The sequence below is a fragment of the Lissotriton vulgaris genome, chromosome 1_1 (genome assembly GCF_964263255.1).
Source record: "Lissotriton vulgaris chromosome 1_1, aLisVul1.2, whole genome shotgun sequence".
NCBI classification, from domain to species: Eukaryota; Metazoa; Chordata; class Amphibia; order Caudata; family Salamandridae; genus Lissotriton; species Lissotriton vulgaris.
This window is the reverse complement of record NC_141685.1, coordinates 1,961,125,556-1,961,145,159: the sequence shown is the minus strand read 5'-3', so window position 1 is coordinate 1,961,145,159 and position 19,604 is coordinate 1,961,125,556.

Below are 19,604 nucleotides of genomic sequence, written 5' to 3'. Positions count from 1 at the left end.
GAGGTTGCCTAATCATGGACCCTTAGGTCGGGCATCCAACCCACAGAAGACAGTGTGTGAGCAGACAGGGCAAAAAAGTTGCAGTGCAGAAAATAAAGACAAGAAAAGGAAAATAATCCTGGTGGTTAAAAATACCTACTTTGATGACATAAGGAAACTTTATTGGATTTGACCATCAAAGTGGTATCATTAAAAGCAGTATGCTGATAGCATGCAAGGAATTGCTATCTATCATGTGTGTTACTTGGTCGACATGTTTCAGCCTTTAACGGCTTTCTTCAGGACCTATGATATGCTACTGCAACACATACTTATCGTGAATAGCGACCAATCTCCCATGGATTCAAAGGATAAAGGTGTATCTTCTCCCTAAATGTGGGGAGAGAAAGCCTCACCTCGCCTGGCAACTGCTCAGGTAGGAAGGAGGCCACGCACTCTCCGTCGTTGCCTCGGGTCGAAAGACTGAGCCGAGGGAGAGGTGTTGCAGTAGCATATCATAGGTCCTGAAGAAAGCCGTTAAAGGCTGAAACATGTCGACCAAGTAACACACATGATAGATAGCAATTCCTTGCATGCTATCAGCATACTGCTTTTAATGATACCACTTTGATGGTCAAATCCAATAAAGTTTCCTTATGTCATCAAAGTAGGTATTTTTAACCACCAGGATTATTTTCCTTTTCTTGTCTTTATTTTCTGCACTGCAACTTTTTTGCCCTGTCTGCTCACACACTGTCTTCTGTGGGTTGGATGCCCGACCTAAGGGTCCATGATTAGGCAACCTCAGACTTTCGCTGAGGAGAAGCCTATAGGACACCTTTTTTCCAACTTTCCAGATGACGATACTCCACTTTTGAGTGGGCTGATGGGTACTGTTTTCTAGTCTCACAGACTTTGTATCTTCTCTATTTCACCTCTTTGACATAATAGTGTCATTTGTTCAAGATCAACTGAGTGATCTGAACACACACATTGGACACCATTAGGTTCCAACACTTTTCCTTACCCAGACTTTGAGCAGACTGTTTATCCTGTTTACTTGTTACAGATAATGAAAAAGAGTGTTTAGAAGACACTGAATGTGTAGTTGCACATATTGATGCTACCATTATGTGTGAAGGTACAGTTACTGAAAAGGAATGGTTGGAGACACGAGAGAATGTGTCATCTGCAGATTACCCCAGAGTCGGTTTGATGCTTAATTATAGTCCACCTCTTGATCGTCTTAATTCTGTTAGAATGACAACACAGAATTTTGATCGGATCCAGTGAGGGAAGGAAAGAAAGGGAATAGCAGGGAAGGAGACCTAAAAGAGAAATCCACACATTAGCCACTAGAATATCATACCACGTATATAAATAAACACTTATAGGCTGTATCTAATACCTGTAAAGCAAAATACGTAGGATAGGTTCAAGATATCTTTTGTTGATCAAAGATAGAAGGTTTAGAACAATCCGATCCTGTGAAACATGATAACAAACATCATATCAACCACTGATAAAGTTTCTTGCTAAACATTGGTTATGAAATCAGTTAAATCTCAAGGTACCTACCAATTGTAACTACTCCCCAGTGTCACAGGGGAAGAGGTAAACCTCTTGATATGCCCCTCCCCTGTTAATGGCAAATAGAAAACATAGAACAAGTTTGCTCACCACCTGTCAGGTACTCCCTATCCTTTAGAGAATATACCGGAAATAAGGATAACAAAAGTTAGTTCTCCTTGTTTAAATCTGTGTATCACGAACCCAAGGAAGGAGAAGCCTGCAGGGTTGTTCCCACCCATGCAGTAGTATATATACAAAGGAAAGTCAAGCTGTGAAAGACGTAGTACTCCTTGAAGGAATCAGCTAATAACGAAATACGCAACTCAGCCAAGTCTCTTATGATAAGGGAGTCCTCTCTTTGAGGCTCGTATACCAACCTCTAACGAATATCCTCTAGGACACTTGCTTGTTAGCAAGTGTCCTAGAGGATATTCAGCAAATATGCAGCAATGTATTTAGATGCCTCCTGCATTCTTTTGCACAAGCACAGAATCACAACCAAAACATGCTGCTCCACGCACGACAAATCAAGGTCTGAATACAAGAGCGTGTGCCATAAGCATCGAGGGTTAATACTTTACCCCCTCCAGGTGCTCCGTAACATACTCCAAGTGCAGGAACACCAGCATGACCACAGCACCGCAACTTACGGGAACACCGACACGACCACAGTACCGCGGCACACAGGAACACTAACACAGCAGTCCACTGCCATCGGAATCAACAATAATCGGCCTCTAGTCTGCAGGGAGGCAATCTCTTGAGTTTTCCGGCCTGGGAATCTTCCCAGAATTCCCTTCAGAGAGAACAGGAAGCAACCCCCCAGGGATCATGGGAAATAAAGTCCATAACATCCCGAATGTATCAGCCGGAATGTCGTTCACCTGATGGCAATCCGTGACAGGAAGACAATATATTGAAGCATGTTATAGATTATATCACCACTAAGTGGCACCCTATGACAAATTTGAGTCATGAATTGAAAAGTTTTCAACAAGTTACTGATGAGCTAACAGTGGGAAAGGGATTTCATAAAAGACAGGATCTTTTTGTACCACCATTCCTACTACGGAAAAAACGAATACGTTTAGCACACAAAGGACATCCAGGTACTACAGCTACAAATTTATCTTTGCGTAATTACTAGTGGTGGCCGGCAATAAATGCAGATGTTAACCTACATATTGACCAGGGTGTTTAATGACTTATAGCAGATAAACACTGTAAAGTAAGTAAAAACGAAATGCAACTAATAGAAATACCAGATGGACCCTGGGTGAAAATTGCTCTAGATTTTTCAGACCAGTTTAACTTACTTGATAGAAATTGCAGGTATCTAGTTGTTTTATCTGACTACTACTCTAACTGGATCCACTATGAATTCATTCAAAACATAACTACTTAAGTAATAATTGAATTCTTAAAGAAAATTCTTTCTATAGAAGGTCAACCTAAAATTTTTGTGTCTGACAATGGAACGCCACTTGTGTCCACTGCTATGACTGATTTTTTACAAAATCTAGGAATAAAACAAGAAAAAAATGCCCTTTTACAGTCCATCTTCTAATGGACAAGTAGAACGTGTAAATAGGTTCTTAAAAGATGGTGTCCGATTAGCTATAGCATCGCACTTATATTATATATAGTAGTTATAACAACACAACTAATGACATTCAAAACATACACCTTTTTACTTAACGAGAGGAAGAATATGTAATACTGTATTAACACCTAAGCTTGACAATTGGTTTACGAAAAATATTGAATGTAAAGAAATTGATGACAATGTTACAAAGGTACAAGAGAAAATTGTTGCTAATCAGAAAACTACAAAACTGTATTGTAATATGAGCAACAAAGCTAAAAACAAAATGTTTGAGAAAGGGGATTGGGTCAATCCAAAAAAACCATATAAAGTTCTCAAAGGAGATTCTACTTTAACTATAACTTTTGTTGTAAAAGAAGTTTTCAAAGATGCTGTCTTTTTAGGAGAGAAAGGGTGGTCGAATAAAAGTGATATTGTTAAATGAAAACCAGGACAACAGAGAATGATCATGAATGAAAAAGCACAAATAGAAAATTTAGATGACAGTATGTTGGGCTGTGAAGAATATACATCTAGTGATAGTAGTTTAATACTGACAATGAAAGCTTCAACTAATGTGTAAGTGGAAACACGTCTTTTAAACCTATTGATTTAAATGATAGCACATTTACAGAAGTCAATGCAGAAGCACATGGCAGTTTCCATGTACGGGACAATTCCAGATCAGAACTTAATACTGAAAATGATGACTGTAATTTTCAAAACGACAAATGTAATATCAATACACATCTTAATGCTAGTCAGAGTTCATTTGGAAGGATAGTTGGAATACCAAAGCATTTTGAGAATTTTGTATTGTCTTGATGTTTTTGACATCCCTTTGTAAACAGGGAGATGGTGTACATTTATATTTGCTGTTATTATGTCTTCTATTTCTATTGTAGTTCTTACCTGTTCATTTGCATCCCCTTCCCTTTTTCCTGTCATATCACCTTACATCATGATATGTCACCTTGGTCAGCTATTTATGTGTTGTGATGGAATGTTGGGCCATTCCACTGGACTCCCTGGTTATATATATATATATATATATATATATTCACTGAAAAAAACATAGGTTTCAGCCACATTATAGTTAGGAATTAGCATTTAAAAAACCTTAGAAATTCACTGAAAAAAACATAGGTTTCACCCATGTTATAGTTAGCTGGACTTTTCACTCATACAAAACCTTTGAAATTCCCCGTTATAGTTAGTTTAGCTAACTATAACTCGCGCACCGGCAATGCACTGCTGAGGACATCACATATTACATCACTCATGACATGGTCAGTTACATCACTCATGACATCACTGATGACATCTCAAATGACATCACTGATGACATCATCTAGTGAATGTGTGTCTTTCTAAAAAATAAATATTTTTAATATATGTATATCTAAAGGTCGATGGAAGAATAAATGGGTAAATAAGTGTCTAAATGGATGTTTTTTTGTAAAATTGATTGTATAACTGACTTATTAAGTGTATCTTAGTGACTACATTTATTAGCAAGTAATGTTTAAATATGTAAATATCTGTATCAGTGTCTCACTTTGTGTATAAGTGGCTGAATGAGTTGGTAAGTAGCTACATGAGTGTCTATATGGGTTATTAGTTGGATTTTTGAGTATCAGAATAAGTGTCTATGGTTTGGTGGGAGTATTACTTAGCGCACAGATGCATGAATGACTGACTCACTGTATGTGTTTTGAACACAGCATGTGTGCAGGACTGTATGGGTGGATGAGTGTGTGTATGGGTGTGTTAGTGAGTGAATGACTGTCTCAATAGTATCTTTATGAGAACTACATATGTTTTAAACTAGTATATGTGAGTATTGATGTATATAAGTGAGTATATGTGAGAGTGAGAGATTGGAAGAGTTCCTGTATAAATAAGTATGTGTTTCTATAAGTGATTGTTTAAGAGAGTAAGTATGAGTACGCTTCTGTAGAAGTAAGTGTAGTGGTGTGTGTATAGCTGTATATGCAAGTAAATGGATGTTTGATAGTTTATTTGCATGTGTGAGTATATGTGTGAGTAACTCTATGGATAAGTGTCGGTGTGTAACAGGATTTATAGGTGTAGGAGTATATATGATGAGTGAGTACATGTATGAGTGACTATATAGAACTGTTGGTGAATGAGTGGATGTGGATGTAGATGTTGGAATTACTGAATAGGTTGTTGTAACTGGTATTGGTATCTCCATTTCTTGGAAAATTTTAGTACCTATTTTTGAATGTGTGTATCAAAGGTAATATTAGGGTGAGAGGAGGTCTGCCACTCTTTCACAAAGATGATGTCATCAGTGATGTCATCAGTGATGTAATTTGAGATGTCATCATTGATGTCATGAGTGATGTAACTGACCATGTCATGAGTGATGTAATATGTGATGTGAATACTGCATACAAATTTTAAGCAATCCATACCCTCAGACCCACTTTGCATATTTTAAATCAATACAAAGATTTAAAGAATATATAACTGAATCTATAAGTGCTTCATGTTTAGTACAATAAATACATTAGTAGATAGTGCTCAAACCTTTTATTATTTTTAAACAATACATTTATTCTTGTAACATCTCATAATCTAACACACATTCCAATACAAGTTCATCAGATATCTCATTCAGATCAATTCCCTCGTTAGCAGTTTCTGAATGAATTTGTTCTAAACTTTCAACATAATTTAATGCTTCCAGAAAAGCTCTCCATCAAAGCTTTCGTCTTCGAAATCACACTTCATGTCTGCAGAACAAATTTCCCCTTCTTCACTCTCATTGCCTGTGACAGATACGATTAGTTCTTCAATTATACTCGAGGCAATATCCAAAATATCCTCAGTATGAGGCTGTTCTCTTTCCATAATTTTTCCTTTATGTTCTTTGTACAAAAATATAAACAGTTAATTTTATCACTTTTCGTAATATATAATACAAAACTACAGTTTTCACCTATTTTGGCCTACAAAAAATACTATATAAATACTATTATCTAATAACATTCAATTAGTAGAGTTTTAGTTCTTTGCAAAGTTATATAAATATAATTACTTATAAGGATATCCTGTTCTTAGATTTTCTTAAATTTTGAAACCAGTCACTCCTTATGACTATAGAAAAAGACTCAGGTTGGTATAGTAAAATATAGTGCTGAAAAATGTAGAATATGTCTATTCACCTTACCCATTCCAAAATAGTAAATGTGTTTTACTAAAATGCAAAAGATACTATTCATTGTCCAGAATAACACTGTGTATCTGTGTATATGTAGACATCATTATCACACTCCTTTTTGAATACTTCATGTGTTTACTCTATCTCTATTCCTCATCTATAACTTAGTCCAACCCTACTAATTACCTACCCCTTTAACTTTTGAACTAGCATCTCCTCTAGTATTTATCTGCAACCTTGTAGCTTGCAGTTCTTTATTTTTCTCACTGCTTATAACCTATAATTACGTAACATTCGTTAACCTAGGCCTCTCAGTTTATTATCTAATTTTTATATTATTAATTTCCTTGTGTTCTTCTGCTAACCTTTCTTTATGCAGTTGCTTGTTATCTATTCTGTCAATCCTTGAATATCTTGTGTTTTTCACTAATGTTCCTTCTTAATTCAAAAGTCTTTCTAGTATTCCTTACTCAACATGTTCTTTTCCCTTAAGACATTGCTTAACACGAATTTTATCGTTTCTTGAATTAAGTTAGAGAAAAAACATCAACTGAGTACATTCAATATTGTCTATAATGTCAGTTAAGTTTATTTTCTCACCAACTTGTTATACAACGTTCTTTAACTCTCACAGAAATATTTGCACTTTCTCTTCAGGAAGTCTAAGGAGCAATTGAAAACGGGTCTGAACACTGGAACGTCTTTGGTGAAGTGCGCACTCGTTAGTGAGTACGCACCTCACCAAGGATTCCCCAGAAGTGTGTGGTAAATGACTCGATCGCCACCGCGTCTTCCTTGAGACAGCCATCTTAGAATTCCTCTGTTGCACTAAAGCACTCCAAGTCTGTTTCCTTGCAGATTCTTTATCTCTCCTGCGCCAGCTAGGGTTTAGATAAGTTATTATCGTATCCACTGATTGATTAGGGGTTCTGATAGGTATACTCAGTATATAATTTTTTCAAATGTCTTTAAAAGATACAAACCATCTTTACACACTTATGTTCTCCATACATATTTTGTTACTTCACCTCGGTTGAAGCACATTCCATCAAAATTTTTAACAGTTACTTGTACTTACCTGAAGCATAATAAATAATAAAAAAAGATATATGATAAAATTATTACCTGTGGAAGACACACAAAAATACAGTTACAATATATATTTTATAACACAAAATAATTTGTAAAGCATTTCATTTGCCTTTTTTGCTGTTCTCAAAATATATTGAATTTCACTAGAAACAGTGAGTTCAATAGTACTCATCACATAACAGCGGGCAAAAAATAGACAATCAATAAGATTATCTTAAAAATAGCATTCAACATTCTCAATAACACTTAAAAAAATAGAAATAAAACATTTCTTAAATGTTTTTTTCTAACAGCAATTTCTTACGTAAATATGACATCTCAAACAGTCATAAAATCACAAAACATTATGATTAATTTTCATACACTGTAAATAATGTTACTTACAAATATATGCTGACAAAATACACAACAAAAAGTCCTTAATCGTTTCACATACTATTCCTCACGGCCAAATAGTATGCATCAAATTCTTTGTTTGGAAGTTGTTCAATAGTAATCCGGAGCGTCCGCCTCCCAGCCTTCTGATCCAAAACCACCGACATCATCTATGGGTCCCCCAGGACACATCCATCAGTCCGACACTGTTCAACATCTAGATGGCCACCCTCACACAAGTAGCCCACCATCACAACTTCAACAACATCTCCTACACAAACAACACCCAGCTTATCCTCTTCCTCACCAAGAAGTCACATACCACCAAAAGCAACGTCCACAACACAATGAAGGACGTCACCAACTACATAAAGAGCAGCACTGTAAACATAAACTCGCACAAGACGAAGGTACTCATCCTTAGACCCACCCCCTCAGCCTCGGACAACTCCTGCTACCTGACTACACTGTAAACAGTACCAACACCTACCAACCATGTCCACAACCTAGGATTCAACCTAAACTCCTCCCTCTCCATGTGTAACCAAGTCTACACTGTCTCCTCGTACTGCTATTACACCCTACACATGCTCCGCAACATTTACAAGTGCATCCTAACCAAAAGAAGAAGAACCTTGACCCAGGCCCTCGTCAGCAGCAGACTACACTGTGGCAAAACACTCTGCACAGGAATTCCAGCCAAACACCTACAACAACTACAACAAATCCAAAAGACCTCCACCTGAGTGATCATCAATGTCCCCTGCTGCAGCCACATCACCCACCTACACTGCCTCAATATCAACAAAAGGATCACCTTCAAGCTCCTCACCCTGACTTACAAAATACTCTACAACACCAGAGTAATCTACCTTAACAGCAGTAATCCCAAAGGGCAAATTTTGATCTTAAAATGTTGCCTTTAAAAATATTAGGTAAGAATTTGGTAACTCTTTGGGCAAACATTGTTTAAAAACGAATTAACTATTATTATAATGTATCCAACCTTTCAGTTATTTTAAATAAACAATGTAATGTCCAGATGTGGTAGAAGGTCCATCATGAAAAATAATTGCAATAGCTACAAAAGTTCTTCCTGATATTGAACATTGACCAGCTACAAAATTTTTAATGCAAAATGCGACTTAGGGCACGGAACGATATTCGTTTTATTAATTTAATTGTTTACTTTCCTGCAATCATCCAGATTCCGTTGTTTATCACCCCCCACCCTGCCCTTCCCCTGCACCGCCTGTCCCACCGCAACTCCCTCCACGGGCCGCGTCTGGGCTTGATAATACTCCCTTGTTAATTCCCAAAGAAACACATGTTAACCCAGAACATGGGCATCTATGGGAATTAACAAGGGCGTATTATCAAGCCCATTATCGCTGTTTTATCGGCAGTTTCCTGCCGATAAAACAGCGATAATTTTAACACCGGTCCTTGATAATATGCCCGTCAGTGCCATATTATCAGTAAAGGGCGATACATTAGCGGCGCTTTTATCGGCAGGAAACTGACGCTAAAGCGGAGATAATGGTCTTGATAATGTAGAAGCCCAGCTTAAGACCATAACCTGGGCTTCTATGGAAATTTACAAATACATATTTTCAAGCCCATTATCACCGCTTTACCGGCAGATTCTTGCCGATAAAAGCGGCGATAATGTATCGCCCTTTATTGATAATATGGCCCATAATCCCTTAATGTACACAGACGCACAAACTGATATTAAACAAAAAAAATAACAGCATGAATTATAGCAAAACACATTTACTGCTATAAAAGATTTAACAACGGACGAATATAGGGGCATATTATCAAGACAGGTGATAACATTATCTCCGCTTTATCGGGAGTTTTCTGCCGACAAAGCGACGATAATTTTATCTCCTGTCTTGATGTACCCCATAATTCCTTATTTGATAAAGGTGCACCGCACACATTCCCATACAACTTATCAACTCCCCTTTCAAATTGATTTGTACATTAAGAACAATACCACTCACACAGTGGATATTCTTATACAGAATCTCTCTAGTTCAGTCTTTCCAGCAGAACCGTGAAATGGAACATTTTCCCTCTCATTTTACACATACATACATATAAATAACCAATTAAAATCCTTTACACATTAATTCGAAACAAAACACACATTTCTATTGGTTTAACATTCCAAACCTTTCCAACTGACATAAGTTTCCACCCTACCCCCAAAAAATCATGCAAAAGTCAACTGTCAACAGAGGTCAAAAGTTCAGCACTGTATAAAACACTGCTCCTCAACAAATTTACACTATGCATAAGCACTTATAAGTACCAATAAAGCGAAAATTTCTCATTACAAGCAACCAAGATATAAACACATATACTTGATAGATATCTGTAAAATATTTATATTTAATTGATTTTTCTTGCTTATGTACGCTTATGGGACAACTTTCAGAATTCGCACTGTACGCGCACACTAAATATACCGTAAAAAAAAAATAGCATCTATCACTAATTTTTTACAATCCCCGGAGACCCCATCCACCGGGGCTCAAATATAACATTCAAGACCGTGGGGAGAGCCCCAAAACCCCACGGTCCCAGCCGGCTCCCTGCATCCTCCGGGAAACGCAATTGTTTTTGGTCAGAGAAACCAGCTTACATACAATCTCTTTTCCTACTTCAAAGAGAACTCTCGCCCAACCATAGCAAACAGCATAGTCCCAAGGATAGGCACCCTATAACACTACAGGAGCCAACCCTCGGAGATGGCGCTCCCTAGGGCCATCAAAGGCTCAACAAAGGCCATCAAAGATTTTGACCGTAAGGATCATTGTAAATCCCCCTAAGCAGTCCTACGGGATCAGGAAATCCTATAGCAAATAGCAAACTTTTCCGATCAATCTACACACTCAATGTACACACCCATACAAATAAATAAAAAAATCACATTTATTCCCACATTAAATTCAAAACGAAACATACTTTTATATTGCTTGAACTTTTGCACCCTTTCCAACTGACAAAACTTTCAACCCTTCCCCCATTCCACAATCTGCCAGTTACCATAGAAACATTTCAGGAATCACCTAACTCAGCACACAGGTGAAAAGTTCATCATACATTGTTGCAAATTAAAACAGCAAGTATGCTTGACTTGAGAATTTATCAGTTTATCTTATGTAACGTTCTTTTCTATCATTTTTTCTTAACCAATAAAAATAAGGCTTTTAAAAAACAGAAACATGCATCCTAGTTTTCTGTAAAATGTTGTCAAACAACCAATCATTTCTTTTAATTTTTTGAACACAATAGATCTGGTGTATACACTAATAATCAAGAACCTAGTGGGGCTCTTTATAGAACAAAATGTTTGCATCTGCCCCCAGAGGCGGCTCTTCTGGTGGCTGTCTTCACAGGGATCTCACCACTAAGGGCCGGTAAAGGGGAAACAAGTAATGACTTGATGGGTTTGGCTAGGGAATACTGTGCAGAGTTCAGTAGTGGAGGTACAGACATTACACGCACTGTCATCGCTGCAAGGAGAGTGAGTTGGGTGGGGCACCATCCAAAAACTATTCCCGGGGACTGCCTTGTTGTAAATTTTAACAACTATGACAGCGCACATAGGTTGTTCTGGGATGCCTCAGATCTGTCAAATAATGGCATCAGACCGTTTCCTCTGGGCTTCTTTTATCCCCCGGGTAGGACAACAAGACCGTTTGGCAAATCTTTGGTGACTCGTCGGGAGGGGCCCGTCTGTGCCACCTCACGCCCATCTTACTAGCAGCGCTTTAACATCGCACAACAAAGATCTGGTCGAGAGCTGTCAGGAGGGGTGGGTAGAGATTCTTCTAGATTAGTTGGCCCTGTGTTACAGGATGGTTCCTACCCAATAGCCATTAGTCTCACCAATCGTTTCTCCCCCTTGACTTCAATGGAGACGAATGATTGACTGCCTGATATTTTAGCTGAGGATGAAGGGGAGCCAAGCCTACAGAGCTTGTTGTAAAATTCTCACCTGGAATGTGGCGGGACTTAGTTCTAAAACTTCTGATCCTATTTGGCAGGAGTTTGTCAAACAGTATGATATACTGGCTTTTCAAGAGACCTGGGATACATCGTCCAGTTTTCCCTGGATGGTTTTCTCAGCTTCTCTACCCCAGCAGTACCTGGAATAATGGGAAGACCCAAAGGGGGTCTGCTTACTTTGTTTTCACTTAATTTGGCAGGGGCTTTTAAGAAAGTAGAATCCGCTCCTAGGAACTCACTTATAATTGAATGGTCACTAAACGCTGAAACGCTGACATTGACAGACCACTGCTGCTGAGGTGGAGAAAGTTTTCAGGCTGCCCTCTATCCCTCTGCTGAGGTATACCGCCGCTTCCGCGCTGCAGCTTGCAGCACCCGCTTTGCGGGTGCTGCTTCGCGGCTAGCGGTGAGGGGCTGATGCTGCCTGGGCAATCCGCTGAGGAAGGAAGACCGGAGGAGTCTGGAAGGCGGAGCGTGAGCAGGGACTCAATAGACCAGGAGTCCCTGCGGTGACCAGGTGTTGCTGGACACGCCCCGTGGGAGACACGCCCCACGCTTGTCCAATCTTAAGGCGGGAGCACCGGGAGTTCGGCGGGACACTAAACGCTGAAACGCTAACATTGACAGACCACTGCTGCTTGAGGTGGAGAAAGTTTGCAGGCTGCCCTCTATCCCTCTGCTGAGGGATACCGCCGCTTCCGCGCTACAGCTTGCAGCACCCGCTTCGCGGGTGCCGCTTCGCTGCTAGCGGTGAGGGGCTGACGCTGCCTTGGCAATCCGCTGAGGAAGGAAGACCGGAGGAGCCTGGGAGGCAGAGCGGGAGCAGGGACTCAATAGACCAGGAGTCCCTGCGGTGACCAGGTGTTGCTGGACACGCCCCGTGGGAGACACGCCCCACGCTCGCAACGCCGCCTATATAACAGTTAGTCCAACGCTTAGCGGGACGCCGAGCTAAGCCCGGGCAAAGGGCGGGCCCTCTACGGCTGGAAGAGGCTGGGCTGGGGCACCCCCCTTTAAGTCATCGTGTGAAAAGGCAATCCTGCATCTAGTACATTAGAACGACCAGTAAAACTATTTACTCTGTGTTGATAAGCGACCTATTATGAGGAAGCTGGCCAAAAGTACAAGGATGCCTACACTAAGGTCGAGCACTAAACAAAAAACGGACACCCCTCAACCAGTACCAACTCTAACTGCTATTGACAAAATGCTACAGCAGACAATAGGGGTTGTAGCTGATGCAATAGCAAATACGGAGAGAAGGATGTCCCTACCACCGACGATTATCATTCGAGACACACAGGAGGGGGCTACGGATATTTCTGTAGTTACTTTAGATGCTCTAGATGACCCAGATATTAGTTTTGGTGTCACGTCTTCTTCCTTTGTGGATCTACCGTGTGCTCAGGCTGCTACTGAGAACATGAAGGAGGCAACGAAGATAACGAATGTAAATACAAAAAAGGCGAAATTAAACAACATAGAGGGAAAAGGACCCAAAGATCAATTAAACCATGGTGGGAAAAAAGGCCAAAGTAAAACTATAAACCATAATTTAGTGGCACCTATAAACCCGCCCACACCAGGAATCCCTTGCTGGATTACTAATATGGTGGCTGATCTGAAAGCTGATTTAGAAGACACCCTCACTGCGCTGATTAAACCCCTTATGTCAAAAATAGACAGATTAACCTCTCTGATAAATAATAAGGGAGTTGGTCCAGCAAGACAATTGGCACAGGATGGTGCTTCAACAAAAGCGAGACAGGATGGGGGTTCACCTAAAACAACTTTAAAAGACAAGGTTACACCAACAACTGAACTGGCATCAAGTAAACCAAAGAGAGTAAAACAAATGAACGCTCAAGATGCACAAAAAGCCCCAATATCTCTAAATCTTGGCAGTACTAATGAGACAACACAGGCCCAAACCAAACAACAATGTCAAGGAACTGCTCAAGTATCAAACGGAAGCAAAGTTCAAATTCCAAAAGATAATCCTAAGCCAAATCCCACCCCGTTAGCGAATGCCCCGGAAAACAAAACAACATCGACCCGTTTTAGGACAATTAATCTTCCCCCTGAAGCTTTGCCCTTCGTGGTTGTGTTGACAGGAGTTCCACCACTAAGAGAGGGCAAAAGGGAAACGCATCTGGAACTAAAGAACAAATGCGTACAGTGGTTGCAGATAAATAGACCTTTACCCAAAAACATTTGTAGCGAAATCCTCACAATAAGGAGGGGGGAGTGGATTGGGAGAGGAACAAAAACAATAGCAGGGGATATAATAACAGTTAACTTTAGAGACATTGCAGCAGTCAATTATATATTCAATGCACCCCCTAACACATCTCACACCCAAATCCATCCCGTACACTTATCATACTTCTACCCCTATACGCCACAAAGACCTGTGCAAAGATCTGCGCAGAGAATTAGAATCCCGATGAACAGGGCCCACCAGATGGAATCCCAGTACAGACCGGCCCAATGGCAAATGCCATATCAAGCGACCCCAACCTATGATCACTTTTTAACTCAGTATGCGCACTGGAATAGGTTTAGCGCACTTGAAGAGGTCGATTGACATGGACAGGAAAAATCCAGTGTTTTTGATACTCCCTTAAAATCTGAGGAGGAAGGGCCAATTGCAACAGAATTAGGAACCCCTAGTATTATAGGATTTAACAATGCTAAGGGACCCAGCAAAAAGAGTTTAAAGTCAAAAAAAGGGAGAAATAAAATAACAGAACATTTAGCTCATAAGAAAACCCCTGTGCCGAGCAGACAGGCTAGTGACATCAGCCCAGAACTCTGTACCCATATATCATCTATAGAGGTAGACCATGAGGAACATTCATTAAGGGGTCTAAAAGAACAACGTATGGAGGATAATCATGAAAATTTCCAAATTATATCTTGGAATATTGCAGGACTAGCAGCCAAATTTGATTCTCAGGAATGGCATAATTATATTTAGGCTGTGGGGTTTTAGGTTTAAACCTATAATAACTGATAAAACCCCACTGAAAGAAAAATAGCCCTCACCGGTGAAAACATATAAACACTGAAAAAACACCTGGACAACCACAAACTAAATGCCATTCAAAGAAAGGAAAAAGAGAGTGAAAGAGTAATTTTTTTTCTTCCTGAAGGGGTTAATACAATGTAACTTTGTTATACAAGTTAGCAGTACCATTATTCTGCTTGGTTTTGTTCTTTAGAGATGCCACTAAAATATTTATTCTTCCTTTTACTTTTTCAGTTTTGTGGCCTTTGGTCTAAAGATGCAGGATTTAGTTTTATGTTTTAGGTCTAGTTTAATTATTTTATAAACTATATAGAATCAGGAAATATCAAACTAATATTTGATATTTTGGCTGCATTTGATTCTTTTACCAATAGGTAAAATGGCTGGTTTCATAAAAATCTTTCCTAATATGTGTCATCACATTTACCCACAGAGAATGGGTAAAAACCCTTAATACACCAGGCCATAGTTTCTAGTGGATCAGTATTGATAGTAGGTGAATTGCCAACACCTCCGGCTTTAAACATTCAATGCAAGGTATAGTGACAAGTATATATACCACCAAGCATCTGGGATAGTGGTGAAAACATGACACCAGACTTTTGGAAAACATGGAACACAGTCTCACTTGTAATGCTCTGCAAAAAGGTTCTTTCCAAGTTCAGCAAAGACTGGAGTGATATTGTTTGTATTTGTAGTGATTCAGCTACTTATATAAAAAAGTTGTGTGATGACCTGGCAAAATTGATAACCGAGCTGAAGTGATTCCCTGTAAGAGATCCTTGCCACTTGTTAGATGGTATGCTGAAAGCATCTTTACAATCTTCACAGTTAATGAGGGATGCTATTGACTTTTTAGACCATTCTGGTGCACTGTTTTCTTATGCACAGGAACTAAAATGCAAATATTTATAATTTTGTGCTTTATGTGGCATCAAAGAGTCATCCCAACTGTGTCCCTTAGCTGATGGTTCTCAGCCCAAGGGGCTATGAATGCTGAGAGGGCCTTTTCACAGAAGTTTACATGGGAAGAAAGAGCAAGCGCACATGACCCAAAGACTCACTGAAGAAATATTGTATGGTGTACTACAAAAAGATTAATTTTCAAAAATCTATTTGGACCTCATATACACTATAAGTACACTGTCTATAAACCATGTTCTTTCAGTGCAGAAAGCAAGCAATAATAAAAGCAAAGCATTCCATAAACACCAGAAAAACACTTTTTCTGTTGTTTTTAGTGGCGCGAAAATGTGTAACCACTGATAACAACTGTTTTTTAAGATATTGAAAACACTGAAAAAACCCCACCAGAATTTACCAAAAATAGAAACTGAAAACAGGAAAGCCTAATTATATTACTAAATTCCAAATCATATGCCTATAAGAAACATGGGCTGTTGACCCCAATCCATATAGTTTAGAGGGGTACAAATGTTTTGCTGTCCCGGCCATAAAATCACCATCAGGGAGAGCCATGGGAGGACTAATAATGTATGTAAACCTTCATATCCAGGGAGTATGGTCTAGGTATAACTGGGACTCATATAATATACAAGCAGTCGGATTTCGTTTTAAAAATTTCAATCTTATTTTTATAAATTAGTATAATGCCGTCGGTACGATGGGAAAGGGGTCCGTTGTTAAGGAACTGGACTCTTGCCTAGAAAAGTTGAGCTCTTCGAATGAGACACCAAACCCCCCAAGTATAATACTCTTGGGGGATTTTAATTGTCATCTCTGTGATAATTTAAAACCATTTAACAGAGATTGGTCAAGATGCACTATTTTGAAAGGACCACACTTTGCCCATGTAACGAAGGGATGGGATCTAGAGAAATTAACGAAAAGGCACAATTTGTTCCACACTCTGGACCTCGTTAAGTTAGGCGAAAAGGGAGACCTCAACCCAACATTCAGAGGTAGAGGCTGCTAGTCTTATATTGACTTCATTCTAGTCTCACCCCTACTAAAGAGAAATATCAGCAACATGGCAATAGAAACAAGCATCTTTAGTGACCATAACCCCTTGACTCTTGCGTTAAAAGGGTTTATTTTTAAAAAATCTACAAAGAGATTAGATGTCATGGAAAAGGTAGTGGATCAGGGAAGAAGGATTAAGTGGGCTAAGATTGACGGAGACAGATTTTACAAAAGACTGATAACAGAGGGTCTAAATGCCATAAATGTATGCCTTGATCCTCTAGTGGAAGGAGCGCTAGTGGTTAGCGTATTTGAAGAAATCGCACGTTACGTAGATAATCTTCTGAGGACATCTAAAAATAACAAAGTGCCTTCCACCCCACGGTGGTTTGATTCTGCTTGCACTAAGGCGTACAAAAAATTGAAACTTAGCCTCCACGCCAAAACCAGAGATAAGCTGATAATAGCACAAAACAGAATTGAATACAAAAAAACATTGACTGAACGGAAAAAGAGTCTACAAATCCAAGCCTGGGAGGATTTAAGGGAGGCTGCAGAAAGGCGAGATACCTCAGCTTTTTGGAAGGTCATTAATACCCCATGTTTCCAGGATCCAGGAGCACCTAAAATAATGAATACTATCTTACCTGAACAATGGCAGACTCATTTCCAGAGCCTTTATAACTACACAGGACATTTAACCCAAGGGGAAGGACCAAGGTTAACACAACACCCAAAATTGGACTTCTCCATGGAAGAAGTAAAATCGGCAATAGAAGGGCTCAGCAAGAACAAAGCACCCGGCCCTGACGGAATACCCCCTGATCTTTACTTGAGCAATATAGATCTTTGGGCGCCGCTGCTTACGAGGGTTTTGAATGAGGCAGTGGTGGCAGGACTGCCTCCGTGATGACCCCCAATCCTACCGCCCCATATCCCTTATAGATGTGACGGCGAAAGTTTTGTGATGTGTCATTTTACGCCGTTTGCAGGAATGGGCTAAGGAGCACCAGGACCTATCAGATGTTCAATATGGCTTCAGGGAGGGTCGATCCACCACTGATCATTGTTTGAACCTGTACCTACTGGCAGCAAAATATACCATTGCTGGTAGTGGGAATATATACATGGGGTTTATGGACCTCTCCGCGGCTTTTGATCGCGTAAACAGAGAAACACTTTGGTCATTATTGCTATATTTAGGAGTGGATCAACCCCTTGTAGATGTCCTACAAACTTTACACTGGAATACGTCTGCAAGTGTGAGATATAACCAAGAGGGAAGTAAGACCGACCCCTTTGTATGCACCAGTGGAGTGAGGCAGGGCTGCATTTTAGCGCCCTTCCTATTTTCTATATATATAAATCTCCTGGAAAAAGAACTCCTTAAGTTACAGGTAGATTCGCCCCAAATTGGCCATCGCGCGGTGCCAGGATTACTATATGCCGACGATGCGGTATTGTTAGCCAGAACCCCATTGGGGTTGCAGAAGTTGATTGATGGTTTTGTTGATTTTATGGCCAAACTTGATCTATCAACAAACCTGGAAAAATCGTATATTATGACAACAGGACCAAAAGAAAAAGGGAACATTATCTATCATATCGGTTCACATAAAATTGGCCAGGTTAAGACTTTTTCATATCTTGGTGTACTGTTTGACAATCAACTGACCTTTAAACCCCTGGTGGAGAAACATGCAACTAAACTGGCGGCGTCATCAGGCGCTATCATGGGGTTCGGGAGAAGACTGGGTAGATGGTCCCCAGAGCAAATATTAAATCTGTATAGATCAATATGTTGTGCCAAGGTCACTTACGGTGCAGAAGTTTGGGGTTTTATTGAAAAGAAAAAATTGCACCAGATACAGGTGGAAGAAAATAAGTTCTTCCGAAGAATTCTGAAATTACCACAGAGTGCCCCGGCCTTCATCATTCATGAGGAAGTTGGAGAGTCGTACATTGAAGATCGGATTAGAATTAAACCTCTCCTAGCCTGGGTGAAAATCTGGACCAACCCTGATGCGTCCTTCACAAGGCAAATTATAAAAGACTGCCTCAAACGGGATAAATGGGCTCATATACCTTAGCTGAAGTATATCAAGGACTCTATGGAGGATATTGACTGTAAAAACTTCTTTGCAGCCCCAGAATCCCTAACTGCTGAGAATAAAACAATGGTTAAAAGACTTTTCTCAGAACGGTCAAGTACGACTAGGGCGGAGAGGGAAAGACGTAAGCCCACTTTTTCATCTTATTGTCAACTAACAGTGAAGCAAGGAATGGAACCATACTTGAGGGTCATGCATAATGCTCAGGATCGCTATCATATTACTCGTTTTAGACTGAACATGCTCCACCACTTATTTGCGGTTCCCCCTGGGTTCACTCTTACAGTGGAGGCGAAGGGTACCTGCAGCTGCGACGCTAGGTCTCTGCAGGATATCCTTCACTTTGTTCTGTTACGTCCCTTTTACTCTGCCCCAAGGCGCAAGTTTTTAGTAGGGATTCTGAAAGAAACAAAACTCAGACAAGCAAAAATGGCCTTGAAGTTCCTACAGGAAGCCCCAGACGCTCATACATTGTTTTGTATTGTGAACTTTATTCGAGTTGCATTACGACTAAGGAACACAAGAGAAAACTGACTCTAATGCCATTTAATCCGTAATAGATAACTCCTTTTCCTTAGCTTAATGAAATATGTGTTTTTTAGCTGATTTTTAAAAAAAATTCAAACATTTTTTATGTGTATATTGTGTATGTGCTTTTATGGTGTCTTTTTAAGTACCGAATAAAGTCTAATAAATTGAAATTGAATGGTCGTTCTCGGG